The 12,871-nt window shown below is 47.5% G+C and overlaps 1 protein-coding gene across 13 annotated transcripts in view; it reads left to right on the plus strand.

The window, feature by feature from the left end:
• PCDH15 (protocadherin related 15) overlaps nt 1-12,871 on the plus strand; it is a 572,690-nt gene that overhangs the window by 158,977 nt on the left and 400,842 nt on the right. For all 13 annotated transcript variants that reach the window (XM_017733770.1, XM_008633276.2, XM_017733771.1 and 10 more), the window contains one exon: nt 7,203-7,250. The gene's annotated coding sequence lies outside the window, so the exon portion shown is untranslated. The remainder of the gene's footprint in view (nt 1-7,202; nt 7,251-12,871) is intronic.

Below are 12,871 nucleotides of genomic sequence, written 5' to 3' on the forward strand. Positions count from 1 at the left end.
CCAGAGGTGCCTCCGGGGCTGCCCAGAGGGGCAGGATCCCTCCCTGCCCTGCTGGGAATGCTCTTCTGTCCTGCTGCCCCCAGGATCCCATTGGCCTCCTTGGCCCCAGGACACTGTGCAGGCTCAGGGACAGCTCGGTGTCCCCCAGGACCCCCAGGACACTCTGCTGGCTCAGGGACAGCTCGGTGTACCCTCAGGATGCCCAGGTCCTTCCCTGCAGAACTGCTCCAGCAGCTGATGCTGGTGCCTCAGGTTGTTCTTCCCCAGTCATTGATGAATATATTGAACAATCCCATGCCCAGTACTGAACCCTGGGGACACCACCAGTGACAGGCCTGTAGGTAACTCGAGGTTCAACTCTGGAGAGATTTGTGGGAATTCGTATATGTAAGGTCACTGCTCACGTGTGATCCTTAACAGGAATGACCTTGGAGGTACCCCCTTGCTTTCAGGTGCCAGAGTTCTTGCAAATGTGGGTGTTGTCTTGAGCATTAAAGGACATGAATTTCTGATTTCATCTTTAGTTTTTCTTTAGTTTTGTTTATCAGCGGATAGAGGGCTGATGGAGGAAAAATAGCTGGGAGCGCATGTGTCTGGAGCCATAAATCTCTACATTCCTGAAGGTTTCCTTGAATAGTTCCGTGTAAGTGGGAAAAATATTAACCAAGCCAAACACAGCCTAAAATGGGCTTACATAAATATTACGCAGAAAATATTACACAGACTGGGGGATGAAAGACTGTGGGAGCCTTTACACCTCACTGTGCTATTCAGACATTCCTGAACCTTATTAAGCTGGAGAGTAGGAGGGAGATTTCAGGAGGACAGGGATGAGTATGAAAAATGTGGAAGAGCATCCCTTTGTTTCAGAAGCACGGTGTAATTACGTTGTGCAAGTTCATGTCAGTCCTATTTAAAAACCTCCTGGGCTGTGGGAATGCCTGGAGTTCGAGTGAGGGATTGTGTCTGGGAACATCCACATGCTGGTTGAGCCCAGCTTGTGGCTGAAAGCACAACGTTGTGTTTATGGCCCAGGAGCAGCTGCAGCTCCATTTGCATCCATCAGTTTGCACAGATAAATTCCTTTCCTGTCCTGTGTGCGTTTTGCATTTGGTGCCTCTCGCTGTCAGTTTGTAACTGCAGCAACGTGGATCTGACTGAACCCTGCATCCTTTAGGTGCAGACCTGAATTCCCCTGAGGACTGAGACTGGAAATGCACATTGGAGTTAGGTGCCCCATCTTTCCAGACTGGAAAGGCTGTTCCCAGTTTCTCCCTGTCTGTGCCAAGAAGGACAGCGTGCTGTTCCCCACCACTGTCCCTGCCTTCACACCTCCCCAAACGCCACAGCTGTGGAGCTTCCAGGGGTTTCTCGCCAAATGAACCCGGCCCTTCCACTCATTTGGCTGTGATGGCAACAGACTGCGGAGCACTCCGTGGTCCATGCTCCCAGCAGGGCTGGGGGAGTGGGAGCCTGGCCAGAACAGAGTGAGGAGCAGCTGGCCGTGGGCAGGGACCCCACACGCGTGGGTACTGCCAGCTGGGCACTTGGCGGAGCTGGAACTGCTGAGGACAGATCCATGAGTTCTGCCTCTCCTTGGGTTTCTCTCCAGCTTCCTGATGCATAAGAGCATTTCAGAGCAGAGGGCTGGCACCATTTTCTGCGTTTAGAAGGAAGTCAGGATTAAGAGAGCTAAAGCCACTGCAGCCTGAATTAGCCAGAGAAAAGGTACTTTTTACATTTCTCCTCATGTCAAACCACTGGGATGCTCCTTGTTGGAGGACCCATTTCTTTTGTGCTTTAAGACATCTTCCAAAAGGAATATGATGGGGAGGAACACAGCAGTGCCCCTGTGCTACCTGCACACCACATTCCAGGGATGGGAGTGTTCATCTGGAGAAGAGAAGCTCTGGGGACAACTCAGAACCTCTTCCAGTACCTAAAGGGGCTCCAGGAGAGCTGGAGAGGGACTGGGGACAAGGGGTGGAGGGCCAGGACACAGGGAATGGCTTCCCAGTGCCAGAGGGCAGAGATGGATGGGATATTGGGAAGGAATTGTTCCCTGGGAGGGTGGGCAGGCCCTGGCACAGGGTGCCCAGAGCAGCTGGGGCTGCCCCTGGATCCCTGGCAGCGTCCAAGGCCAGGTGGGGGTGGCACTGGATGGTCTTTTAGGTCCCTTCCAACCCAAATCTTTCTGGGGTTCTACAAACCAGTTGAAATCCTCACTTGTTGGAATTCTCAGCTCCTGGCCAGGCTGTCACACTCGACATCTTGCAGCAGAGGATCCCTGTCATCTGTTGGGTGGGTTATGAACCTCCCACACATCGAGTTTTCAAAAATCTGGAAAGTTCAGTGCCTTATTGAATTCCATTTTCTGCTCTGATTTATCAGAATGCTGCACTGGACTCTTAGGTTCTACCTTGAGCAGCTTGAAATCCCTAAAACCAAACATTTTCCAAGGCACTGCGGAATTTTGAGCAACCTGCCCTTAGGAAAAGATCCCTAAATCTTTTTAAAACTACTTTGGAGGTTTAATTTTATCATAAGCAGTAAATTCCTTAAATACACTTTGGGTGCAGTTGTGAGTTTGTGTGGCACAGAGCACAGAAGAAAAATAGAGAACTCGGATTTTCATTTTGGAATTCGATCGCTGCTCCCATGTGCAGCCAAGCAAGTTCCACCAGCTGGGTGAGAGCAGCATTTCCGTGCAGCAGAAACAGAGGCAGACATAAATATATATGAAATGTATTCAGAAAACATGAAATAATGCTAAAACAAATCTTCCTTTGACTCAAGCTTACTTCCCATTGCCAAGAAAAACATGACTGCGTTGATTTTCCACAAAAAAGTTGGCAGCAAATCAGATTTTCATGGCTCCAACTTGACAAGAAAACTTTTCATAAAAATGCCAGGGTAGTAGCCTTTACATATTTGTAGTATTTGATGGAGGCTTTTTGGAAGATGGCTCTTTTCCAAGAGATTCTAGGAACAAAACCTGGACATTTTACCAGTAAATGAGTGCATATTTGTAACTCAAACCTGGAGCAGATGAGTTGTATTAGTTCTAGAGGATATAGTTGCACTTGTATTTTTTCTGCTGAAAACTTTGCACACTTTTCAGGCAAAATCAAACCCTGTTTTTTTGTCGCAGATGAGGAGAAAAAATCTTGAAAGCAAAAGAATTCTGCTGCCCCCACCCCAACCAATTTTGGTGCATGAATGTGCCTTGCAAGCAGCAAAAAAAAGGAGTGATTGGTCTTTGCAGAAAGCAGATTCTGTGACTATTTCAAGATCTGATCAGTATTCTTTAATTTCTTGAGTTAGGGATAAAAGTTTCTAAAATTCTGCATCAAAATGCCAGATCAGCCACTGAGAGAAGTGCAGAGATGGAGTTTGCTGGGGGGTGGTGTAGGAAAATGTACACAGTGTAAGCATCGTTACAGGTAACACTGGCTTAATTAAAATAAAGAGGGTAATTTTCAAAGCTGCAGGAAAGATTTAGGACTCTTGCTTCATTAGAAGTATGAATTTGCTTTCCTTAGCTGAGATAACACTGCTCTTCAGGCTGGTTTTTAACATTCCTGAGCGCTTACATGAGTTACTTCTTTTGGTGGAGAGTAAGCCGAGTGAAAACCTCATGCTGGGGAGAAAAGGTAAACTTTGGGCAGAAATAAACAGAACAGGGCCAAGAAATTAATGAAGGTGATCTTCTTCTAAATTCCCAACTAATGGTACCTGGGGAGGTCAGGGGGGTTCAGGTGGGGTCAGACTGGGAAGGGGCTTGCAGGGCCTCTTTTGAGAGGTGTAACCACCAAAAACCTGGAGCCCTGACTTTAAACCTAAACCTCATCCCCACCTCTCACCCCACTCCCATAATCCAATTCCTAACCCCACTATTTTAATCACAGAAACATGGAATGGTTTGTGTTGGAAGGGACATCAAAGCTCTTCCAGTTCCATGGGCAGGGACACCTCCCACTGTCCCAGGCTGCTCCAAGCCCCAGTGTCCAACCTGGCCTTGGGCACTGCCAGGGATCCAGGGGCAGCCCCAGCTGCTCTGGGCACCCTGTGCCAGGGCCTGCCCACCCTCCCAGGGAACAATTCCTGCCCAATATCCCATCCAGCCCTGCCCTCTGGCAGTGGGAAGCCATTCCCTGTGTCCTGTCCCTCTGTCCCTTGTCCTGAGTCCCTCTCCATGTCTCCTGGAGCCCCTTTAGGCCCTGCAAGGGGCTCTGAGCTCTCCCTGGAGCCTTCTGCTCTCCAGGCTGAACAATACCAGCTCTCCCAGCCTTTCCATCCCTTTAATCATCTCCAAGGCCTTTAAGAAGGAGAAGGCTGTCCTCAAAAATGAGAATTTTAGCAATGCACCAAAATAATGCTACAGATTTAACGATGGGAGTTGTTTATTCAGGCACTCACCAACTGTAGAAATGAAGTTATTCTTTAATTTCAGCCTGGAATATGCAGGTAGTGAGCACAATATCTTACAATGGTTCTACTGCCATTGGTGCTTATTCTTGTTCATTGAATTTTGGGTCGATTCCGTGTGGTTTTGTGCATGTGGATGAGGAACCTAAAGCAAATTTGGTGTCCAGTGGGTATCAAATGCTCTGCTTCCACTAACAGGGTTTAAGAGTCCAACGGGGTGACTGATCCTTCCCAGGGATAGTGTAAAATCCAAAGTAAACCCCAAAATTGTAGACAGTGTGGATGAAGTGGATCCAGCAGCTCTTGCTTTTGCCTGCTCCTGTCACACCGAAGCCCAGGCTGATGGAACAGCCACAGCCCAAGGTTCTGTCGTCACCTTCCAGTGAAACTCAGAATTGAAGTCTCTGGCTCTATTTACAACATTGAAATCCAAACCAATTCCCATCCAAACAGCCAATTCTTTTTCCTGCAAAACAATCTCCGGAACTCCAAGCCCTTGCTGATTAGAGGAGAAGTGTTCTGCAGTGTGTGAACAACACACAGCATGATGCATCTTCATTTCCAAAATTCACAATGACGATAATTTATCATAAAAGCTGCTGACAATGGGCATTAATCTCTGAGTAAAGCAAGGAGGAAACTCTGTTCTCGTGGCAGTGCAATTCATTTCGACCCTCTCCCTCTCCTCCACGCCTGAGGGATTGGGAATTCTCTGGGCGAAGCAATTGCAGCCTCAGCGGTGTGGATTTTTGGGCGTAGAATATGGAATTCTTTTAGTGGGATGTGGAATCCAGAGGTGACCACACTGCTGGCAGAACATGCCTGTGTTTCACATAGCCCAGAGCAGTTTTCCTCCCATCCTCAATTTTGGAAAGGACCTTAAAGACCTCCCATCCCCACCCCTGCCATGGGCAGGGACACCTCCCACTGTCCCAGGCTGCTTCAAGCCCCAATGTCCAGCCTGGCCTTGGGCACTGCCAGGGATCCAGGGGCAGCCCCAGCTGCTCTGGGCACCCTGTGCCAGGGCCTGCCCACCCTCCCAGGGAACAATTCCTTCCCAATATCCCATCCATCCCTGCCCTCTGGCACTGGGAAGCCATTCCCTGTGTCCTGGCCCTCCATGCCTTGTCCCCAGTCCCTCTCCAGCTCTCCTGGAGCCCCTTTAGGTACTGGAAGAGGCTCTAAGTTCTCCCTGGAGCCTTCTCCTCTCCAGGCTGGACAGCACAGCACCCACATTCCATTGGAATTAGCCAGCTTGCCATACTCTCCAAGCAGAAATAGGGAATTTTAGGCACACGGGGATTGCTTTGCAATAACCCAAACTGCTGCCTTGTTCAGGGGTGGAATAAATCCACAGCACATTGGGCAGTCAGATTTAGGAGATAACTCCCAGCTTTGAAGGCTGACGGAAATTTGGGGAAATACATGGATGTTGTGTTGACTTCCAACAAAATATTCCATACGGGGAAACAAGAAGGTATTTTATTGGCCTTCAGAATTTAACTGAGTAAAAATGGGTAAAGCTTCATTAACAAGACACCAGATGTGTGTGGGAGTGCATCGCTTTTCCCAGGTCTGCCTGACCAAATCATTTATCTCTTCTATATATAAATATATCTACAAAAACAAAAAAACCAGTACAACTGGATGAAAATAAGGGATAGACAACACGCAGTTCATTACAGCAGACATTTGTTTGGATTTCTGAAGACATCCAACAGTTCTAATATATTTTAAAAAAGAAAAATAAATGTTTCCAGCATAGAAACATATTGCTGAACCTTCCTCCTGAAAGAATTCCTGTTCTCTGCTTTAAACAGAGTGGGAGAAGAGAAGGCTCCAGAGGCAACTCCAAGTCCATTCCAGAGCCTAAAGGGGCTCCAGGAGAGCTGGAGAGGGACTGGGGACAAGGGATGGAGAGACAGGACACAGGGAATGGCTTCCCAGTGCCAGAGGGCAGGGATGGATGGGATATTGGGAAGGAATTGGATGTGTTTATAAGGACCTGGATTTTCCCAAAAGCAAGAGGTGAAATGAGCCCAGCACCTGAGCAATTTGATTTTTAAGCCCCCCAATAACAAGTTTCAAGGTGCCTCCCTCTATCCTGGGTCTCTCCCTCCCCATTTGGAGCGCTGGGGTCTCCGCCCTGTGTTTCCCTTTGGCGCTGGGAGAAAGGGGAAACCTCCAAGCCAATCCATGCCTGGAGGCCCAAATGCCTCTTGAATTTTCCTGAATTCCCCCATGGCACTGTCTCAGTTGGATAAACACTGGAGAAGCAGCCCCCAAATAGCCCTGCAGCCCCCCGTTGTGTTGTCCATCCCTGGGATAACTCACAGGCACACGGGAAAAAGGAGCTGGAAAGAGCCAGTCAGAGAATTTCCTGTTGAATATTTCATCTTGGGGAAGGGCAGCGAATATATTTGAGTCGAAACAAATTACAGATAAGTGCCTGATGTGTTTTAGGGTGGGTATTTTAGAAGGATAAAACTTGTTATGAATTTCTCCTTGGTTTCTGAGTTGACAGCCTTCATGAAAATATGTAAAGTACTTTAATGAAAACCTCAGGCAGTGTTTTCTTGTTATTTTTCTTATTTGAAGCTGCCTTTATCAGGAATAAAATAGCAGATATTGAAAGCTGTGTGTTCTGCTCTTCTCTGTTTGTTTGGGAAGTGAAAACTATTTAAACAAAGGAAAACGTGTGAGATTAGTTGCTCTTCTTAATCAGCAATTAAGATATGAACAACATCATTAATCTTCTATTTTATGTTTTCCAGGTGATCAACATATAATCTCCACAGCTATGGCTGAGAAGTGCAGTTAAGGTACTGTGGTAATTCCCTTTTAATATGGGCATGTTTTTGCTGGAAATGATTCCCAAAATCCTCTCTCGAATAATTTGTAATAACCTGTATTCCTAGAGGCTGAGTTCACCTCTGGATGGTTTTCATTTGCCAATTTGTCCACTGCACTTCCTGAAAACAACATTATTTTTTTTCCCTTGTTTCCTGGTGTTGAATTCAGGAATGTTTTAGGATGTCTGTACAGACACACAATGAGAACCATGCTTCCATGATGAAGGTCATGTCTTTGAAATATTAACTCCAAAAATGTGGTGGGGAAAGGATGAAAAACGTGTCCCTCTGGAATGCTGGCTGCTCTGTGGCACCGAGAATTTGTTGATTGGAATGACAAGATAGAAATCAGCTCCGCAGCTCTGCTGGACCACAGGGAAAAGAGGTTTGGTTTTGTTGGGAATGCACATCTCATGACCAGGATTATCTCCCTTCAAGTCGTGTTTCCACTTGTGGAATTCTGGCAGGAGGGGAGGAGGAGGAGGAGGTAATGTGGCAGGTTCCTTTTCCTGGCCACTGAACTCAGGTTCCAACGTAAACTGCAATGAAGGAAAAGTCATTTCTTTCCTAGGAAAAATTCAGATAAAGATTCAAACCTTGATGAGCAATATGGAGCAGTTGTTCTCGAATGGCGGGAACTAATTCTTGCCACAGCAATTGTCAGGGCAAGATTTCCATTCCCCTTCTACATCCACATCAGTTTAATGTTGCTGTCAAAGGAGGGAGCTGGAAAATCATCCTGCAAATCCAATTCTCCTTTTTGTTGGGATTTTTTGTTGCTGAGTCTGCATGATTTATTTGGCTAAAGCATAGCAAAGCTCTTGCTTTTGTTAGTGACTTCCTTTGGAGAAAGTGAATCCATTACTTTTCTGATCGTTATCTCCGGTCCCTAGCAAAAACCTTTCATGTTTATTTCCATCTGGGAATAATGCATTCTGATGTGAGAACACTGGGCAAAAAGAGATCCCGGGAAGTCCATGCAGATCTGCTGATTTCTTGGGTCAGGTTTGGAACAGAGAGTAATCCAGAAGATCCTGAGTGAAAAGTGGGATAAAAGGGAAAATTCTGCTCAGCAGGTGATTTTATCTGAGTACCAGGCTGGTTCTTTTTTGCTGAGCCAGTGAACATCTCACACTACAGAGATGCAGGGGGCTTAAGCTCTCTGGATTTATAGGCAGCATTTATTCAGTGCAGTTCCCAGAGGAAATTATTATTGAAAGCGGAGATGGCGCAGATTAATACAGGAATTATAAGGAGCTGGCTAAGGCAGATAAGGAGCTGGGAAAAAGGGGGACTGGGACAGAATGAGGTAAGCTCCAGGTGCAGGGGAGGAATCAGAAGCATTCCTGAGGGACAGGTCTCATGAGCAGCCCGCCCTAACACTTCTTTAGTGACTTTGGTCAAGGTCTTTGATCCAGGTTTTGAAGCTCCTGTAGTGCTGTGAAGGACACAAGAATTACACAAAAGAATTTTGTTGACTGTGTGGATTAGTAGAACAAATGCAGCAGAAAATTTAATAATCATAAGCCATTGTGTTAGGGACTAAGAGCAGGGGGGCTGCTGTAAACAAAACAAGAGTTTCAGCGTATGGAAGTTCAACTTTTTTTTTAGGGAAAGTGTTTGGTCGTAGCATGTAGCTGAAGCTTTCACAACTCCAGAATTTGCCAGGAAACCTGTTCCTCCCAGAGCTGTGATTTACTCTAAATAGTTCAGAGCCTAGGTATGTAATAAAGGCAGAATAAATAAAATTTTAGATCTGAAATATCAAGTTCTGAACCTGATTCCATCGAGTTTGAATTGGCTGCAGGTGTGAATCCAACCTTGCCTGAGGAGTAGGAGGAAGGTGCCAGACTAGCAAGAAGTAGGTTATTGTAGCAGCCTTGGAACTGATTTTCATGAAAGCAGCCCATCTGCCTCCTCCCCTCCAAAAATCCCCAAACAAACCAGAAAATGGAACCAAGCCAGGGTGGATCTCGGGCTCTAAGTGAGCAGCCCTGTTCCTTGAGGTAGGAAACCTCCGCTGGGGTGGGGGAGCTGCAGCAGCTCAGCCACAGGGACAGAGCTGGAGGCAGAGCCCTCCCAAGGGGAGCTCCAGGAGGTGGCTGGGGGATCAAGCTGTGCAGTTCTGGCTACAGGAGGGAGGAATTCAGCACGATCTGACTGTGGGGCACCTCAGCCTCGTACAGAGGCAAACTGGCACCATCAGTGCTCACCCCACCTCGCAGGAGAACCAGCACGCAGTGTGGGGGTCCGGCTTCCTAAAGTGTGCATCAAAATACACTGACACCTGCCTTAGGAGGCACTGGCAGTGCGTGGGGACCAGGACAAGGGCTTGGTGTCCTCAAAGGAAGCTTCCTGGAGGAATTCAGGGTCACTGGAAGGTTTGCTGACACAGGGGCATCACTCAGCAGTCTTCCCTCTAGGTGAAGAATCCTAAAACTACTGAGAAAGAGGAAAAAGAGGGGGCATTTTATCATAGAATCCCAGAATGGTTTAGGTTGGAAGAGACCTTAAAGCTCTTCTAGTTCCAGCCCCCCTGCCACCTTCCACTCTCCCAGGCTGCTCCAAGCCCTGTCCAACCTGGCTTTGGACACTTCCAGGGATGGGAAATCTGCAGAGTAGCACCCCCAGAGTGATACCAAGATGATGGTTAAAAGGACCAAATGAACCCCGAAATGGGTCCTCATCAGTGAAACAGGAGTATGATCATCACAAGTGTGCTGTGCTCTGTGTCCGACCCTCTGAGGATGTGGGATTAAAGCCAAAAGGATGAGAAAGAAAAGGAATGCTCTACAGATCAGTGAAAAAATTGGTCAAAAGATAGGAAACAGAAGGCTGGAGAAACTGAGCAGTTTCCTGAGTGAGAGGATGACAGCAGCAGAGTCTCCAAGGAATCTGCACAAACCTGTGATACTCAACTGGTAAATGAGCTGCGAAAGACATGGCGTGTGTGTGCTGCCGGTGCTTTCTCCAGAGCACTGAAGCCGAGTGCTGACTGTGGAAAACTGCAGAAGGATTGAGGCAGAATTAACTGCTGGGTAAGGCTGTGGCAGGTGAAATCCCTTGGAGGTGGATGCAAAGGGAAGAAGACAAAAATCCCACCCTCGGGTGATGAGTGCTGAGCTGGGCATTGCCACTCACTGGCCAAGAGCTGTAAAATACAAAAGATGCCTCTCCCAGAATCATCATCAAGGAATCATCCCAGAATGGTTTGGGTTGGAAAGGACTTCAAAGCCCATCCCATTCCATCCCCTGCCATGGGCAGGGAGACCTTCCACTACCCCAGGCTGCTCCAAGCCCCATCCAGCCTGGCCTTGGACACTGCCGGGGATCCAGGGGCAGCCCCAGCTTCTCTGGGCACCCTGTTCCATGTTATCTTTAGTTCTGGACATTTCATAGCAGGGCCTGAAAAATAGAAATCCTTTTTGTTAAGGAAGTGTGTGAGCTGCAAGGTTTACGACGAAAGGAAGCTGTAACATTGTGGGGATTTAAAAAACAAACAGAAAACTGTGTGCATGTGATAAGATGGAAAATGGTGTCACTGTTACATCTAACAGGGGCCTAAAGGACAGATGTTCCCAGAGAACAGATATCCATTAGAACATGGTGGAAAGGGGGAGATTTTGAAAGAGAGCCAGAACCTACAGATGGAAACTTTAAATAAATAAAAATCAACTTGTAAGTAGCCAGTATAAATAATGCAGGAGATGTGTAACATATTCTGGATTGTTCAGAGCAGCAGACAGACAGTCCCTGCATCGCAGAGGGGTTGGGAGGGATGGAGCAGCCTGCAGTGGGATCAGCTGAGAGGGAGTCAGAACCTCCAGGACAAAAGGAATGTCAGGATTCCAGAAAAGAGCAAAGACTTTGCAGAATTGGTTGTTTGAACAGTGATTTTAATCTCCCTGGTGCTGTCCAAGAGTTAGTTCGGGGATGCTCCATCCCACAGGAGTTTCTTGGCCTATTTTGGAGATAAATAAAGGCAAAGGAGAGAATATCAAAGGACACTGCATGTTTGAGTGTATGAAGTGATAAAAGATGTGTGTCCCACCAAGCCCCAGGTGACCTCAGTGGCAGCAGAGGGAAAGTGCTTTTGCTAAGCCACCCATCCAAACTGTTCAGGGATTGCTGATTTTAAGAAACCATCCACAAGACTCAGGAGAATTTAATGTCCAAGCAACAACCAAGACAGTGTTCCCTTGGAAAGACCCCCACACTGACAGGGAGATTGTGCTGGTTGGGAAACAGAGGACAACTGTGAGAAGGAAAGGGTGAAACTTTGTGTGTCCCAATTGCCTGCTGTCCTGCTCTGAGGAGAGAAATAATTTAGCTTTGGACATGGAGGACCAGGAGCCTTGACTGAGGACGGATGAAATCGTGGTTTTCCCAGCAAATGCAGTGACCCCTCTTTTGAATGGGAATGCAACTTCTCAGTCTTTGTGTAGCTTTTACCCCTCTCCAAAAAAAAAATCTCTGTGTTGCTTGCAGGGCTGTCCATCTCTTCCTTTCAGCCCAAGGGCATGCCTGTTGCCACCACGAGCTGGAAATCCAGTTCTGTAACCCCTTCCACACAAAATCCACAGAAAATCAAGAGCACCCTCAGCAGCCGTGCAGGAGACATGGAGCTGAGGGTGCAGTGACACAGCCCAAGGACAGGGTCATCCAGAGGGGCCTGGACGAGCTTGGGAAGTGGCCCATGGGAATCTCATGAGGTTTAACAAGGCCAAGTGATGGTGCTGCCGCTGGGTCTGGACAATCCCAGATAAGAGCACAGTCTGGGGGAATCCTCCCTGGGAGGGTGGGCAGGCCATGGCACAGGGTACCCAGAGAAGCTGGGGCTGCCCCTGGATCCCTGGCAGTGTCCAAGGCCAGGCTGGACACTGGGGCTTGGAGCCATCTGGGATGATGGAAAGTGTCCCTGCCCATAGCAGGGGTGGTACTGGATGGGCTTTAAGGCCCTGTCCAACCCAAACCGTGACTGGTTCTGTGATTTCTGCCTTATTTTCCATTCCCTTAATGCCTCGCTTGTTTTTTTGCATGCCAGCTCTGCAGTTACACATTACCAAGAAAATATCTGTATATGTTGTGTTCCAGCTCTCACACACCACGGGTGAAATACTGTCATTAAAGGAACCAATTTAAAGCCCCATGTTATTAAATAAATGCTTCCCGATAAACATCCTGATAGGGGCTTGATGCAAGAGGGAAGTTGCTGGCAAAAGTGTGTCATAAACCAACGACTTCACATTAATTAACAGAGGAGAAGGCTTTGCACTTCCTTATGCTAAAAACCAAAGTGAAGAAATTATTTTAAACAACTTCAGCTTGTTAGTGAAGCCTTGTGTCTGGGGAATTTGCCTGGCTTCTTAAAAAATGGGTTCTGTAAGATGTGTGATGCATCGTTGAAGTGATTTGATTAAATAAAAGGCTGTACCTTTTTGGTCTCTGGCTTCTGGCAACTTGGGTGATCTGGGAATCAGACATTCCCACTCTGCACATCTCCCTGACAGGAGGGGGCAGCCGGGGGGGTCGGGCTCTGCTGCCAGGGAACAGGGACAGGACAAGGGGAAAAGGCCTCAACGTGGGCCCGG

This window comes from Corvus brachyrhynchos, unplaced genomic scaffold (assembly GCF_000691975.1).
Source record: "Corvus brachyrhynchos isolate BGI_N302 unplaced genomic scaffold, ASM69197v1 scaffold334, whole genome shotgun sequence".
NCBI lineage: Eukaryota > Metazoa > Chordata > Aves > Passeriformes > Corvidae > Corvus > Corvus brachyrhynchos.